Here is a 16,034-nt window from a genome sequence, read left to right as displayed (position 1 = left end):
GTTAGGAGACTTTATCTCCTAGTATATAGACCTTGGATCATATATTTTTGTGTGCAGACTTGGATTTGAGACCTGGTTTCTAATCGCATCTCTGCCACCAAGTAGTTGTGTGATTAGGGACAAATTAGTTCTCTCTGGGTTCCATTTTCTCATCTACTGTAGGAAGGAATTAAAGCATATTATCCCTACTGTCTCTTTCGCCGCTAAAGTCCTATGGTTTTCATAACTAAAGTAATTAATACTCATTCAGATCCGCTTCATAAATTGAAATCTGAGAGAGGGCTGAAGAGAATAAAGGGAAAGACAGGACATCTAGGGAGCTGGGGAAACATCTTCCATCTTATCTCTTCAAGTATTCTCTTTGTTGCTCCTCTCATCTGCTCTGAAGTCGTTACCACCTGGATCCATTAGAATTTAGGCTTTGGGCTATAGGTAAATTGAAAATAATGATTTGGATTGGTTTAAACAGTGACAAAAGTTATTATCCTACATGGCAGTAAGTTCAGAGGCAGGATGGACTCTAGGCACAGTGCAGTTAGGATCTGATTTCACTTCCCTTGGCCCCCCCGTTCTCCCTTCTCTGTGTTGATTCATATGGCAAGATAGCTGCAATCGTTTCTTGGTGGTGGTAGAGATGAGACTTCTCTCAAGAACCCTCAACAGATTTTCCCCTGTATCTCATTGGTTAGAATTGGCCGTGCTCTCTTCGAAAGCAGCTACTGAAGGGGAATGAAATTATTTGACAGGCTAGACAAGGGATTGGCAAACTATAGTTTACGAGTTAAATGCAGCCTGTGGCCTATTTTTATATGACCCATGGTCTAAAAAGGGTTTGCACATTTTATTTATTTTATTTTTTATTTTTTTATATGCTAACTAATTTGGATGTAAATTAAAAAAAGGGGGTTTGTACATTTTAAGAGGGTTACAAAAAACAAAAACAAAGAAGAATGTGTGAGAGGGATTTATGTAGCTGAAAACCCTAAATTATTTACTACCTGGCCATTTAAAGTGAATGTTTGCTAACCCCTAGCTTAGATGAATCAAGATCTACCTCTAGAGCTGCAAATGGGGTCAATTGTCCCCTGAGTTGCATGACTAGGAGGTTGGATATCTGAACAAAATTGAGTCCTGTTAGAAGAAGGGAGAAATGGATGTCGGTTGTGTGGGCAGTCAACCGGGTCCACAATATTCCCTCTTCTCAGCTCCACTTCTCTCAGATGTGGGAGGTAGGTATACACTGTCACACTGAAGCACTGGCAACGATCTGTCAAATACAAACTCAGGAGATGCCATTTCTGAGAATTAAGTTCCCAAGCGGGAAGACGTATTTGCTCTCCTGCATGTTCTGCTTTCTCTGTATAAACACATTTTCAGGTAATGGTCAGCTCTTGTTTTTCTTGGTGGAGATCTGAACAGAGTATTTTCAGGACCTAGACATGGGGTGCCTGGGTGGCTCAGCTGGTTGAGCGTCTGGCTCTTGATCTTGGCTCAGATCGTGATCTTGCGGTTTGTGGGATTGAGCCCTCCATCAGCCTCTGTGCTGTCAGAGCAGAGCCTGTTTGGGATTCTTTCTCTCCTCTTCTCTGTGCCCCTTCCCCCTCAGAATAAAAAAAAAAAAAAAAGAACCTAGACCCAGATACATTCTCTCACACACTCACTCACACATGTACACACACTGAAACATGCACATACGAAGAGATACCCGTCCTGAGTCACTCACTCAGATAGCACTAAATGAACATTTAAGAAATTAAACTTGTGCACGTGATTTGTACAGGGAAAGGCTAATTGCAGTTCCTGGTTAAGTTTTGGGTAAGCACAGGTTGTTAAATATACCCAGAAGCAAAGAAGACCCTGTAAACACCCTTTGCAAATGCTGGTCTTTGAGCATTGTTTATGACCCTAACAGAGCTTGTATTGGGAATTAGAATTCACAGACACGAAGAGCTGAATACTAATAAGCGTTCATTTTCTTTAAGCCCGTTATTGACTTTGGCATAGCATTCTGTATTCTGCAGGTCTATAAATTCTTAAAACCAACTGAGGACACCGTCATCACAGCCTCTGCATAGCTGGCCAAGAATAGTGAGAGTGAAATACAGCCTGGCTGTGCCACCAGAAATTCATAGCTGAAATTTATTCTGCATGTGCTCAGCATGCCGAGCAAGGATATGGTTTCCCTTGCCCTCTGTTAAGACTTTCAAGGGGAAAGTAAATAGTAAAGCACTTTAAAGAGATTATTTATAAAGCAAAGCACCTTTAGTTACTTGTTCATTCATTCAATATTTTTTTTCTGCACCGATATAGGACAGATCCAGTTCTAGGCTCTGTCAATGTCGTAGGAAAGAAGCAGGGAAGGATTCCTACCCTCATAGAGTTTACATTCTAGTAGTCTGGAAGTACAATTTGGGAGTTGTAGTATCTGTATAATATTTAAAGCATGAGACTGGATAAGATCACCAAGGAGTGAATGTAGATAGAAAAGAGATTTGTAGGGACAGAGGCATAGTAGCAACACATGGTAGGATAGATGAAGAAGACACTGAGAAAGAGCAGCCTGTGGGATGGAGGAAAGCCAGGAGAGTGAGCTATTATGCAAACTAAGTGGAATGTTTCAAAGAGGAGAAAATACACAGATGCATCAGATGCTGACAGGTTGAGCACAATGAGGGCTGAGAAATAACCAGAGAGTTTCATCATGGAGGTTATTGTTGATCCTGGCAAAAGCAATTTTGGTGCAAGGGTGGGGAGAAGGGATTTGACTGGAGTGTGTTCAAGAAAGAGTGAGAAGAAAAATAAATGGCCAGGGTGGGGGTGTAGGTGGAAAGCCCTCTAAAAGCAGTGTTCTGTAAGGGAGATTTCTTATCTGGTCTTTTTGTTCATTTGCTTTTCAATACCCAAATCATGGATAGAAATGAAAGCTGTAAGCTGATAGATAAAAATATTAGCCTCCAACAATTTCAAAGTTTTTTTTTTTTAACTTGGAATTGTAGACAAAGATTGTATTAATTAGGATACTAGTTTGGCTGCTATAATAAAGACCAAAATAGCAGTGGAACAAGATAGAAACCTATTTCTCTATTACTTAATGGTCTGAGTGAAAAGATTCAGTGATGTCAGGGACCTGGGGTCCCTTTATTCTGCCATGCTGGACACATGGCTTCCATCTTGTGGTCTGTGATGGCTGCTGTAACTTCCACCATGATTTCCACATTCCAACAAGCAGGAATAGGGAAGAGAGAAGAGTATACTGCTATCTTTTTAAAGATATGACCTGTAAGTTGCATGTCACCTTTTCTAATTTCCTATTGGCCAGAATCTAGTCATATGCCATGCCTACGTGCAAGGATGGCTGAGAAGTGTAGGCTTTAGCTGTGTAGTTATGTGCCTAGATAAATCTTTTTATTACTAAAAAAGAAAAAGAAAGAAGGGGTGTGTGCCGGGGCGGGGTGGGGGGTGGGAGCGGGGGTTGGGTGGGAAAGATTGATTGAAAAACAACCGAACTATGACTAGGAATGAAAACTTTAAACATTTTTTTTCCTGTATAGTTAACTTCAGCATAATTATATTCAACAAACAATGAATAGTCAACAGTGGGGTTTTAATATTAATCTTCAAGTTTTCTCCATTAGGAATTAGCCATCAAGTCATGATGCTCATTTTCTGTGCTACAACAGTTATATCCTTGGGTCTAGCTTGCATTGTGTATCTACCTATTATATAAAATTCTTAGTTTCTGAAAATACATTTGTTTAGAGTATAGTCCACAAAATTCCTGCTGATAGTTATTTAATAAGGCACAACTTCTCTATTTTTCTATAATATCTTGAGATCTTTCTGTTACTTCTGTCCATTGTTTCTTACACCAGTATCTTTCTAAATAACACTTCTTAACTCATTTTATGATGCCAGTATTACCCTAATACCAAAACCAGATACAGATATTACAGAAAACTACAGACCAATTTGTCCTATAATTACAGGAGATCAACAAAATACTGGCAAAGAAAATCCACCAGCATGTAAGAAGGTTTATATACCAGAATGAAATGGGATTTGTCCCAAGAATACAAAGTTGGTTCAACATACAAAAATCTATCAACGTAACGCACTATATTAATGGAATAAAAGACGGTCTCAGTAGTTGCAGAAAAAGCATTTGACAAAAACCTAACATTCTTTCATGATAAAAACACTCAACAACAAAGTAGTAATAAAAGGGAACTTCTTCAACCTGAAAAATGTTATCTACAAAAAACCCTAGCTAACGTGATACTTAATAGTGAAAGACTGAAAGCTTTTCTCTTCAGAACAGGAACAAGACAAGGATGTCTTTTCTAGCCCCTTCTAATCAACATCGTACTAGAGGTTTTAGTCAGCGAAATTAAGCAAGAAAGAGAAATAAAAGCACCCAGATTGGGAAGAAAGAAAGAAAGCTCACTGGCATAGGACATGACCATATATACAGTAAAACGTAAAGAATCCACAAAAAACAATTAGTCTTAATACACAAGTTCAGTGGGGTTGAAGAATACAAGAGCAATATGTGAAAATGGATTGTATCTACTCGAAACAAGATGGAGGTGGGTAGTTTGCCCCTTTTGGAAAATACAATCACTTTCTGATAGGGGTTCAAACTAAGAAGGCTCTAAAGTTGCACATGCCAGGTGTTTGCTACATAAGTGCTACGAAACTACCCTGTGCTTGCAGTATCTTGGGCTCTTCTGTTCAATTTCATGTTCACAATGGAGTCGTCTAGTGGTTTTCACATGCCAGGGCCTACAAGGAGGAGTGTTTTTCTTTGACAAAGTTTCATTTGTCTGCAGTGAGATGAGAAAAACACAAGTGATGTAGTGCACTTTTCATTCCATTTAAAGAACTGTCATTATTTTGGGAATGTATGTTCTTCCTTACATTTCAGTGTCAAACATGCTTACTTTGTATGACTTTGTTATGGTAGTTTACAGTAGGATCTTTGTTGTTTTAAAGTGTATGTTTAAACTTAATGTTATTACTTGGTTAAGTGAAAAACTAACAAAGTTCCCTGCTAATTGATCAATTTAGCTTTGAACATTTACTTTGTGAAACTCAAGAGTCTGGGAACCACAGGTGGATGCTACACTAGCTTATCTTTATCCTTCCTCGACTCCTCTTCCTTTTTGTCTTCATCTTTTTAGTTACTCTAACAGGTTTTTCTCAATTATTTTGTCTGTTATGAACTAGAAAATCCTTGAAGGATTTGAGGTTGCTTAACTTGGAGTCTTTTTTTTTTATACTTTTTTTTTTTTTAGTATTTATTTATTATTTTGAGAGAGAGACAGAATGCGAGTCGGGGAGGGCCAGAGAGAGGAAGACACAGAATCTGAAGCAGGCTCCAGGCTCTGAGCTGTCAGTATAAACTCCCATGTGGGGCTCACGGACCTCGAGATCATGACCTGAGCCGGACTCGGACCCTTAACCGACTGAGCCATCCAGGCGACACTTAGCTTGGAGTGTTAATATCATTCCTCAGAAATAGAGAAGTTGTAATGCAGAAGACATGGACCTTTAAATATTTTTAGACAATAAAATAGGAAGAATTGGGTTAAAACTGTTGATCACATGGTTGAGCAATACAAAGGAATTCGTGAAATGGAGCCATTATTAGCCTTGGAACAGCCTAACAAGTTCCAGCTTGGAGTTTTTGTCCCTTTGGAACGCTGGCCACGTCAGTTCACATCTGCCCAAGTCTCGGATACTGAAGCTGGACCTGGTAACCCCTAAAGAATCATTCCAGCTATTTGATTACAAAACATTTTGATGACCTATGCAAAATTTCTGTATGATTTTTACATTGTAAAATACATAACTTTCCATCATAAAGAATTTTCCAAGTTCTTTATGTAAGTTCTACAAATCAGCACTGACCCACAGGCTTAAGAAATGTGCTTTGGCCAATGAAGTGACAAAAACAACAAAGCAAACAAAAACAAAAAACAAAAAAGTACTCATAGTTTGAACTACTTCATTTTTAATGTTCTAGTGACTTCACTTATTTCATGATTACCTCATTCATAAAGATAAAAGCTGGTAAGCCTTCTGCAGGCAAGCCAATAAATTTTTGGAGAGCCTGGAGTGTTCTTTCAGTAAAAGAAATATTGCTACTCTACAAAGTTATGTATTTTTTCAACACCGGACTTAGAATCACAGAAATGTTTCCCTTACTCTGAATGGCACTCTGCTTTGCATTTTTTTTTTTTAACTAAAAAATATTCTTCAACTCTCTATTATTCATGCAGGAAAGGAACATAGACCCACAAAGGTTAACCATCTTGCTTAAAGCAAGGCAATTAGGTTTAGAAGACAGATTTCCCGATTCCTAGCTAATTGTTCTTTTTCCACAGCATCACATTGTCTTTCTCAGGATTTCTGCTCTGAAAAAGTAGACTGTAAAGGGAAAGATTTAAGCAGGGTGAGAGAAATTATGGCTTTTCATTTTTGTTGGATGCTCTGATTTAGTTTGCAGAAAGGGAGCCCTGGCACTGTATATTTCAACAAGCGGTGTTATTTGATCAAACTGGATTGTGTTCACAGATCTGTGGGGTGTTGAAGCCTGGGGGACTTCGAAGATTGTCCAGTCTAGGAGCTTCCAAATGATTCAAAGCTGCGGAACTCTTTCTTTAAATAAAGCCTTCCATAAAAACCCACCATAAGAAGCAGTTCCGAGTGAAACTTCTCTCACTGAGGTAGGGGCAAAAGTTGCGATCTGTCCCTGGTACCCATGTTGTCCCTGGTGCCCCTGTTGGAACATTGTGCTCTGTGGTGAGCCGTTTCAAGACCAAAGGCCTGGTCTTTGCTCTCATTTTGCCTCTGAGGAAATTGAAGACATACCTTTGCTTTCTTAAGTTATGTCCTCAAGTAAATTCTTTTTTTTTTTTTTTTAAGTTTTTTTTTTTTCAACGTTTATTTATTTTTGGGACAGAGAGAGACAGAGCATGAACGGGCGAGGGGCAGAGAGAGAGGGAGACACAGAATCGGAAACAGGCTCCAGGCTCCGAGCCATCAGCCCAGAGCCCGACGCGGGGCTCGAACTCACGGACCGCGAGATCGTGACCTGGCTGAAGTCGGACGCTTAACTGACTGCGCCACCCAGGCGCCCCCCCTTTTTTTTTTTTTTTTAGTTTTTTAATGTTTATTTATTTTTGAGAGAGACAGAGACAGAGACAGAGCATGAGTGGGGGAGGGGCAGAGAGAGAGGGAGACGCAGAATCCAAAGCAGGCTCCAGGCTCTGAGCTGTCAGCACAAAGTTTGATGTGGGGCTTGAACTCATGAACTGTGAGATCGTGACTTGAGCTGAAGTCAGACGTTTAACTGACCTGAGCCACCCAGGTGCCCCTGTCCTCAAGTAAATTCTTAAGAAAGGGAGCATGGAAGGCAAAAATTTGATCCTGTGCAAGTTTGGAAATGTTTTTCTTTTGCCCTCACATTTGATTAAGGATATGTGAGTTGAAAATTTTGCTTCAGAACTTCAAAAGTGTATCTTCGTTGGCACAGGAGTCCGATGCCATCTGATTTTCTCATTTCTTATGTGGGAAATATATTTTTTCCCTCTCTCTAAACAGAATCTGATTTTAATTTTTAAATTTTCTTAGCTACATTTGGCCTTTACTATCTGTAATTATTTGTATTACGTGTAACACACAAATATAAGTGTGTGTATGCGCATGAATATGTGCATTCTTTATTACCCTTAACATGTTAGCATTCCAAGTAGTCCTTACTTTTTGGATCTTATCTCACCTATATGTTTCTGCAGAGAAATTATTCACTCCCATAGTGGCCAGTGTTGTTAATCCCTCCCCTGTTTCTAGAGATGAGAGGTCCCTGCTGTTACTGTCCTAGAACCCACTTTAAAAAGCTACCTGGACTTTTTAAACAATCTATAGGTTCAGAGATAAAGGGAGGGCAGATGCTATGAAAACAGAATGATCTAGAGCTAATTTTGAAGCTAGATTCTTAGCAAGATCAATTCTTCCTATTCCCATGTGGCTGTAATGGTAATTTTATGTGTCAACTTGGCTGGACCATAGGGTGTGGAATATTGGACAAACATTATTTTGGGTGTGCCTGTGAGGGTGTTTTTGGATGAATTAACATTTAAATTGCTAAACCAGGTAAAGCAGATTACTGTCCCTGATGTGAGACTCAGTCAGTCACTTGACCTGAATGGAACAAAAGGGCTGACCTTCCCCTGAGTAAGAGAGAATTCCTCCTGCCTGACTGCTTTTGAATTAGGACATCTGCTTCTTCCTGACTTCAGACTTGAATTAAAACATCTTCCTGGGTATAGAGACTGCTGGCCTTCAGACTAGAATTACACTGTCGGCTCTCCTGGTTCTCAGGTCTTTGGACTTGGGCTAAAGCTATACCATTAGCTCTCCTGGATCTCCAGCTTGTTGACTGTAGATCTTGGGGCTCGTCAACCTTTATAGTTGCATGAGCCAATTCCATATAATGTGTACACATACATATATTGCATGCACGTGTGCGCGCACACACACACACACACACACACACACACACTCTATTGGTTCTGTTTCTATGGAGAACACTGACTGATGAGGGAGCAGAGGGCAAGCTGACACCCTGCAACCCCCACCAGGATATGTGGGATATTCCTCAGGCACGCCTGACTGCCCAAAAACAAAAGGAAGGGAAAAACAAATTGTTAACTGATAGAGATCACAGTCATGAAGGTCATGAGTCTCCATCAGTTTACAAATGTCTTGGTAAATTACATGAAAAAAGCAATCTTATCAAGACCCCAGCCTCCAGAAACTCATAGACTCAGTTTCCTGGAGCACTAACATCACCCTCTCCTCCCTAGAGATGTGAGAACAAAGGCAAGAAAGAAATGGTAGGTAAAATTAAATTTCCTTGTAACCTGCAGACCATTGACAGGCAGATAGGCAGAGTGAGACATTCCTCCAGGTACTCCCTACTGTCTTCATGTCAATGCCTTATTAGAGGGAAAAATAATCTTAGCTTGACAATAGCTAGACCTCCAGTATTTCGTGAGTCTTCTTCAGCATATGAAGTCTTTTAGAAACCTCCTTTTGCTTGTACCTCTGAAATACTTAAGTATAAACCTAATAAAATATGTTTAAGATCTATGTGAAAAAACTACAAAATTCTGATGAACAAAATTAAAGAAGAATTAAATAGCAAGTCTTTTTTAGTGTTTATTTTTTTAGAGAGATTATGAGGGAGGGTCAGAGAAAGAAGGAAAGAGAAACCCAAGCAGGCTCCACACTGTGAGTGCAGAGCCCTATGTGGGGCTTGATCTTAGGACCATGAGATCATGACCTGAGCCAAAATCAAGAGTTGGACACATAACTGATTGAGCCACCCAGGCACCGCAAGAACTAACTAAATAAAGAGGTATTCATTGATAGACTCAATATTGTCAATATATCAGTTTTTCCTAACCTTGATCTATAGATTCATTCATATCCCAATGAATAGCTCAGAAAGTTATTTTGTGAATATGGACAAACTGGTCCCAGAGTTTATATGGAGAAGCAAAAGATGTAAAATAGCCAACTCAGTATTGAAGGAGAAGAACAAAGTTGCAGGACTGACAATACCTGACTTTAAGACTTATAAAGCCAGAATAATCAGGACAGTGTCTTATTGCTGAAAGAATAAACAAATAGATCAAGGAAGCAAAACAGAGAGCCGAGAAATAGACCCATATAAATGTAGTTACTCGGTTTTTGGCAAAGGAGCAAAGGCAATATAATGGAACAAAGATAATTTCTTCTATAAATTATGTTGGCATAACTGGTCATCCATAGGAAAAAAAAAGTGAATCTAGACACAGATCTTCAACTCTTCACAAAAATTAACTCAAAACGGAAAACAGACCTAAGCGTTAAACCCAAAACTTTATAAAACTTTTTTTTGGTATATTGAAAATATTTTTTTTATACTAAATGTAATTTATTGTCACATTGGTTCCCATACAACACCCAGTGCTCATCCCAACAAGTGCTCTCTTCAATGCCCATCACCGACTTTCCCTTCCCCCCACCCCCCATCAACCCTCAGTGTGTTCTCAGTATTTAAGAGTCTCTTATGGTTTGCCTTCCTCCCTGTCTGTAACTTTTTTTTTTCTCCCTTCCCCTCCCCATGGTCTTCTGTTAAGCTTCTCAGGATCCACATAAGAGTGAAAACATATGGTACTTGTCTTTCTCTGCCTGACTTATTTCACTTAGCATGATACCCTCCAGCTCCATCCATGTTGCTACAAAGGGCCAGATTTCATTCTTTCTCATTGCCACGTAGTATTCCATTGTGTATACAAAGCACATCTTCTTTATCCATTTGTCAGTTGATGGACATTAAGGCTCTTTCCATAATTTGGCTATTGTTGAAAGTGCTGCTATGAACATTGGGGTACAAGTGCCCCTATGCATCAGTACTCCTGTATCCCTTGGGTCAGTTCCTAGCAGTGCTATTGCTGGGTCATAGGGTAGGTCTATTTTTAATTTTTTGAGGAACCTCCACACTGTTGCATTCCACCAACAATCCAAGAGGGTTCCTGTTTCTCCACATCCTCTCCAGCATCTATAGTCTCCTGATTTGTTCATTTTAGCCACTCTGACCCATGTGAGGTGGTATCTCAGTGCGGTTTTGATTTGTATTTCCCTGATGAGGAGTGATGTTGAAACTCTTAAAAGATAACAGGAGAGAAACCTAGATGGTTTTGGGTATGGCAGTAACTTTTTAGATAAAACATCAAAGGCATGATTCATGAAAGAAATAATTGATAAGGTAGAATTCATTAAAGTTAAGAACATCTGCTCTGTGAAAGACAATGTCAAGGGAATGAGGGGACAAGCCACGAACTGGGAGAGATTATTTGCAAAAAACACATCTGATAAAGAATTATTAGAAATATACAAAGAATTCTTAAAACTCAACAAGAAAACAGCCTGATTTTAAAAACGTGCAAAGACTTGGACAGACACCTCACCAAAGAAAATACACAGATGGGAAATAAACATGAAAAGATGCTCCACATCATATGTCGTCAGGACATTGCAAATTCAAACAGCAATGAGATACCATCAGACACCTATTAAAATGGCCAAAATGTGCAACACTGGCAACACCAAATGCTAGCAACAATGTGGAGCAACTCTTACTCTTTGCTGATGGACATGCAGAATGGTACCACCACTTTGGAAGACAGGTCAACGTTTTCATATAAAACTAGACATAGGTATACCATATAAACCAGCAATTGGACTCCTTGATGTTTACCCAAATGAATTGAAAACCAATGTCTACACAAGAGCCTGCACATAGATATTTATAGCAGTTTTATGTATGCTTGCCAAAACATGAAAGCAACCAAGACGTCTTTCAGTAAGTGAATGAACAAACTGGTACATCTAAATAATGGCAGATTATTCACTGTTAAAAAGAAATGAATTATTAAGCCATGAAAAGATATGAAGGAAACTTAAATGAATATTACAAAGTAAAAGAAGCCCATCTGAAAGGGCTACATACTCCATGATTTCAACAATATGACATTGGAAAAGGAAAAACTATGGAGACAGTAAAAAGGTTACTAGTGGCCAGGGTTATGAGAGGGGGGTAATGAACAGGCATAGCACAGAGGATTTATAGGGCCTTGAAACTATTCTATATGATTCTATGATGATAGATACATGTCATTATACATTTGTCAAACTGCATAGAAAGTATAGCACCAAGAGTGAATCCTATTATAAACTACAAACTTTAGGTGATAATGATATGTCAGTGTAGGTTTGTCAACTATAACAAGTGTATTGCTCTGGTGTGAGATTTTGATAGTAGGGGAGGTTGTGCATTCATGGGGACATGGGGTATATGGAAACTTTCTTTACTTTCCACTCAATTCTCTTGTGAACTTAAAAAACTGCTCTAAAATATATGGTGTATTAATAAAAAATATGTGTAAAGAAATATATTTGGTATAATATGGGAATTTTAGTGATTATTCACATTTTAGTATGAATTAGTTTTGGGGGGTCTTTTTTCTTCTACAAAGGGGAAAGTAAGCTTTGATAATGAGTAAGAAAAGAAAGAAGATGGTAATTTTAAGACTTAGAGAAACATAATAGTGTCGAACCTTGGAAGGCTAGAAATTAGTAGGTGGTAGGTAGTAGAGGAATTAAAATGCACCAGTGTTAATTTTTTCTAGTTAAAAATTGCTATCTAGGTTTGTTCCTATGTTGTATGAAGTCATTGTTATGTTTACATGTTTGTTTTTCTTTTATAACTCGATTACTTGCATGTGTCATTTTGTGTCTTCCTTTTCAAGGCTCTCACCCCTTAATTCCTTTTCTTGTCTTATTGCATAAACCAGAACTTCTAGAATAATGTTGAGTAACCATAGAATGATAGTTGAATCCCTGGCCTTCTTTCTGACTTTAATTTGAATGTATACAGAATTTTAATCTTAAATGTAATGCTCACTTTTGATTTCTGTGAATAATCCAGGATTAGAAAGATACATCCATAACAGTAAAGCATACTAATACAGTAGAAATGGCTATTGAATCTTGTCAAATTTTAATTAAATTATTTCATTTTTAGTTTTTATAACTTTTGTTTAAATTTCTTAAATATTTTTATATATACACATGCATAATTTTCATAGATGTCAAGTGTGTGATGTCTGTACTTTTTACATTTTTACCACACTTTCTGCTATAACTTAGATTAACAACCTAACATGTATCCTTTTTTTTTTTTCCAAAATGATATAATTCTTTACACATGTTAATTGCATGCACTCTTTTGGGTTTGGCTTTTCTTATTCAACAATATTTCAGTGGAAATGCCTCCAAGTTAAACAGATGTTACATTTTAGTCTTGCCTCTGGTATTTATTAATTGCATGTCCTTGGGTAGGTTAAGTAAACTTTCTGGCACAGATTTTCCCACCTAAACATGAGGATAATTATTCTTTTCTCTAAGGACTATTGTGAGAACCAAATTATATCATATATATAGCTCTAAACCAGTGTTACTTGATTTCATGCCCAGTACAGGGAGAGCAATCCCTTTTCCTTTTTTGGCAGTCATGACCTTTGGTCCAGGAATATGTAACTCAGCAAATGCCTGAGCACCTGCTGAGGGGCCATGAGGGGCCATGAGGGAACCCTGCTTTGGTTCAGAGCAACAGTTTGGGAGCCCCATTTGTCTGCTTCTGAATCCATGCACCATCACTTTGTAGTTACGTTCATTACCTTGGACAGGCTTCTTAGCCTCTCTGTGCATCAGTTGCCTCATCTTCAAAATGGACATAATAACAGTACCTGTTACACCTATCATGGGTGTAAATGACATGATGCATGTGGCGCACTTGGAAGAGTGACAAGCACACTGAAATAGGGACAGGCAAGTAAGGTCTGGGCGTGGGTCTCGAAGTCAATAGGCTTACCTTTGCCATTTGCTGGCTGTGTGACTTTGGGGGTTATCGTGAGCTGTTTAATCCCCATCTTCATCTGGAAAATGAGGATACTAACACCCACCTTAAAGCATTGTTTGAGAGAAATATAAGGTAAGGAGTGGTCAGTGGTGGCAGCCTGTGCATTGTGTATTCAGTGCAGGGTGCTTCCCTCCACCCTCGCTGCATATGGTCCAGCCTATGACTGCATGTGCTTTGGTCACCCGAGAATTCTAATCATCCTTCATAGTTCTCACAATTCCAGACTTGGACCTGCCAGTGAACTTCCAGAGGGCATGCTCTCCATGAGTTGGCGCGTGCCTGTGTCCTGACTGTTCTCTTCAAGTGTTCCATGAGCTACCCCGGGGGTGCTGGGGTCACGGTCTGTTCTCAGTAGCCTTTGTTTCCTTGTTTTGTTTCCTTCCCGCGTGTGCAAACATGCATTTTGTTTTAAATTTCTAGAATTTTCAAGGGCAAGTTTATCTTTCTCTGTACATTACAGATTTACTGCTGGTCAGGCAAGCACAGGAGGGACACTATGAAGTGCGTTTGTGGTTAGAAAACAGAGAAATTGGACCAAGATGAGCCTTGCAGATGCATATTGATATCAACTGGCTTTCTTGCCTTCATTGAATGTTGCAATTCTCCAAGGACATCTCACTTTCCTTCTCAGAGCTCTGAGGGGGAGCTCTCCCACCATCCCCCAAAAGCAAAGCAAGACAAAAAGTGCATAGGTTTTCAGGCAGTCATCTCTTTCAACAGAATGATTCAAGGGAAGGTATCACTACATGGATTTGCCCATCTCTTCATGCTGAGATTTGCTTGCTTCTGTTAGCAATACAGGGATCTACTAAGTTATCTTTATGAGCCTATACTGCAAACTGTTAAAAAAAACAGCAAACAAAAAAACCCCACCCCCAAACCTTTCCTCTTATACTGCATTGCACACAGGCCTATGGAATTGGTGGGTGTTTTTTATTTTGTGAGTTAAGTATGATTCCGCAGCACCCCCTAGTGTCTATATTTGGAAACTGAGATGTAAATGATTCTTGGGACTTCAAAGCAGGAAACCTATAGAAATACATATTCACATATTTTTTCTTTTTAGAACCTAATAATATGAACCACCCTAATACTCCCAAGTATGTTTAATTATATACAACTCTTTAATCACCTCATTACTTTGATTTTTCTTTGGGCAATCCAACTGAACAAATAGAAACAACCGGACCTCTCTGCTTTGGCCTCAGGCGTCACTGGAATGTTTCATCTGGGCCACACTTCTGCCTGTCTCCACTGAAGCAGCACAGCACCAAGAAGAGGTGCCCAGTTCTACTCTTTCATTAAAGAAGATTCTGCCATTCAGCCACTGGAGTGAGTAGCGATGAACACAATGGATTCTGTATTCGACCACAGGCAGCTCCATTTTGGTATCACTTTCTGTGCTATGGATGCCACTTTTTTACTGCTTGTAAAAGGAATGATCCTAGCTCACTACAAACAGGTCAAATGGTTCGGTTTCTCCCTCAGACATTCTATAAGGTAACATTAGAGTTACCTTATGTATTCCTTACATAGGTGATTAGGTTTCCCATACTTGGAACCTAACTACTCTTGTACTTTGTCCTAAAGGGATACCATTTTTCTTCCTTTGGCAACTGAGAAGACACACCAGGGTCATCGTCCATTATCATAAAACCTGATGGATAGGATCTCTATAGTATAGTACTGGCTTTTACAAAATTATTAAACCTTAACAAGCTGATAAAACGAAACACTTATGCAGTTGAGCCAACTGGAGAATACAGAAGTATAATGGGAAAAAAGAGCGGACTATGTGAATCCCAGCCTCTGCCAGTTGGGATTTTCCTAAGGCTCTCAGTTTTTGTATTTGTAACATGGAATTGCCATGAGCATCACATGAGATAACGTGTGTTAAGTTCTTAGCATGGTGTAGAAACTTACATACATGTCAATTCTCCCATTTGGTGTTATATAGAAAAGGAGAGAATTAAAACAGAGTTTACAGTTGGTGAAGCTTGAGTTGTGGATTTGAATTAACTGATGCTGTGGCTTTTAAAAAAGGTCATGCTTACAGGCCTGGACTCTGGAATTCTCTCCCTAGGTTCAGATTCTGGATCTGCCACTTAACAAGCTGCAGGACATGGTACAACCTACAACCTCTTTGTCGCTCAGGTCCCTTGGTTGCAAGGCAGGGATAATAGAGCAGCATCTACCTTATCAGATTTAGTGGGGATTACATTATTTAATACAAGTAAGTGTTCACAAAAGAATCTGGCATAGAATAAGCTCTCAACGAACATTAGTTGTTATCAGTATCAAAAAGCGAAATACGTCAAAAGAGCCTAGAAAATGGAGATGATTAAATCCATACATTTCTGCTATGAACATGCTCTTTTAGTAAGTCACATACTTATTTTCTTATGTATGGTGTCAACCAGCACTGCCCAATAGAACAATATTGTGGGCCACTTATATAATTACAACTTTTTGTAGTAGCCACGTTAAGTAAAAGTCAGAA

The sequence above is a fragment of the Lynx rufus genome, unplaced genomic scaffold (genome assembly GCF_022079265.1).
Source record: "Lynx rufus isolate CCGP_SWC_20201006 ecotype Redwood Valley unplaced genomic scaffold, mLynRuf1.p SCAF_2, whole genome shotgun sequence".
Lineage (NCBI taxonomy): Eukaryota > Metazoa > Chordata > Mammalia > Carnivora > Felidae > Lynx > Lynx rufus.
This window is presented reverse-complemented; position numbering follows the sequence as displayed.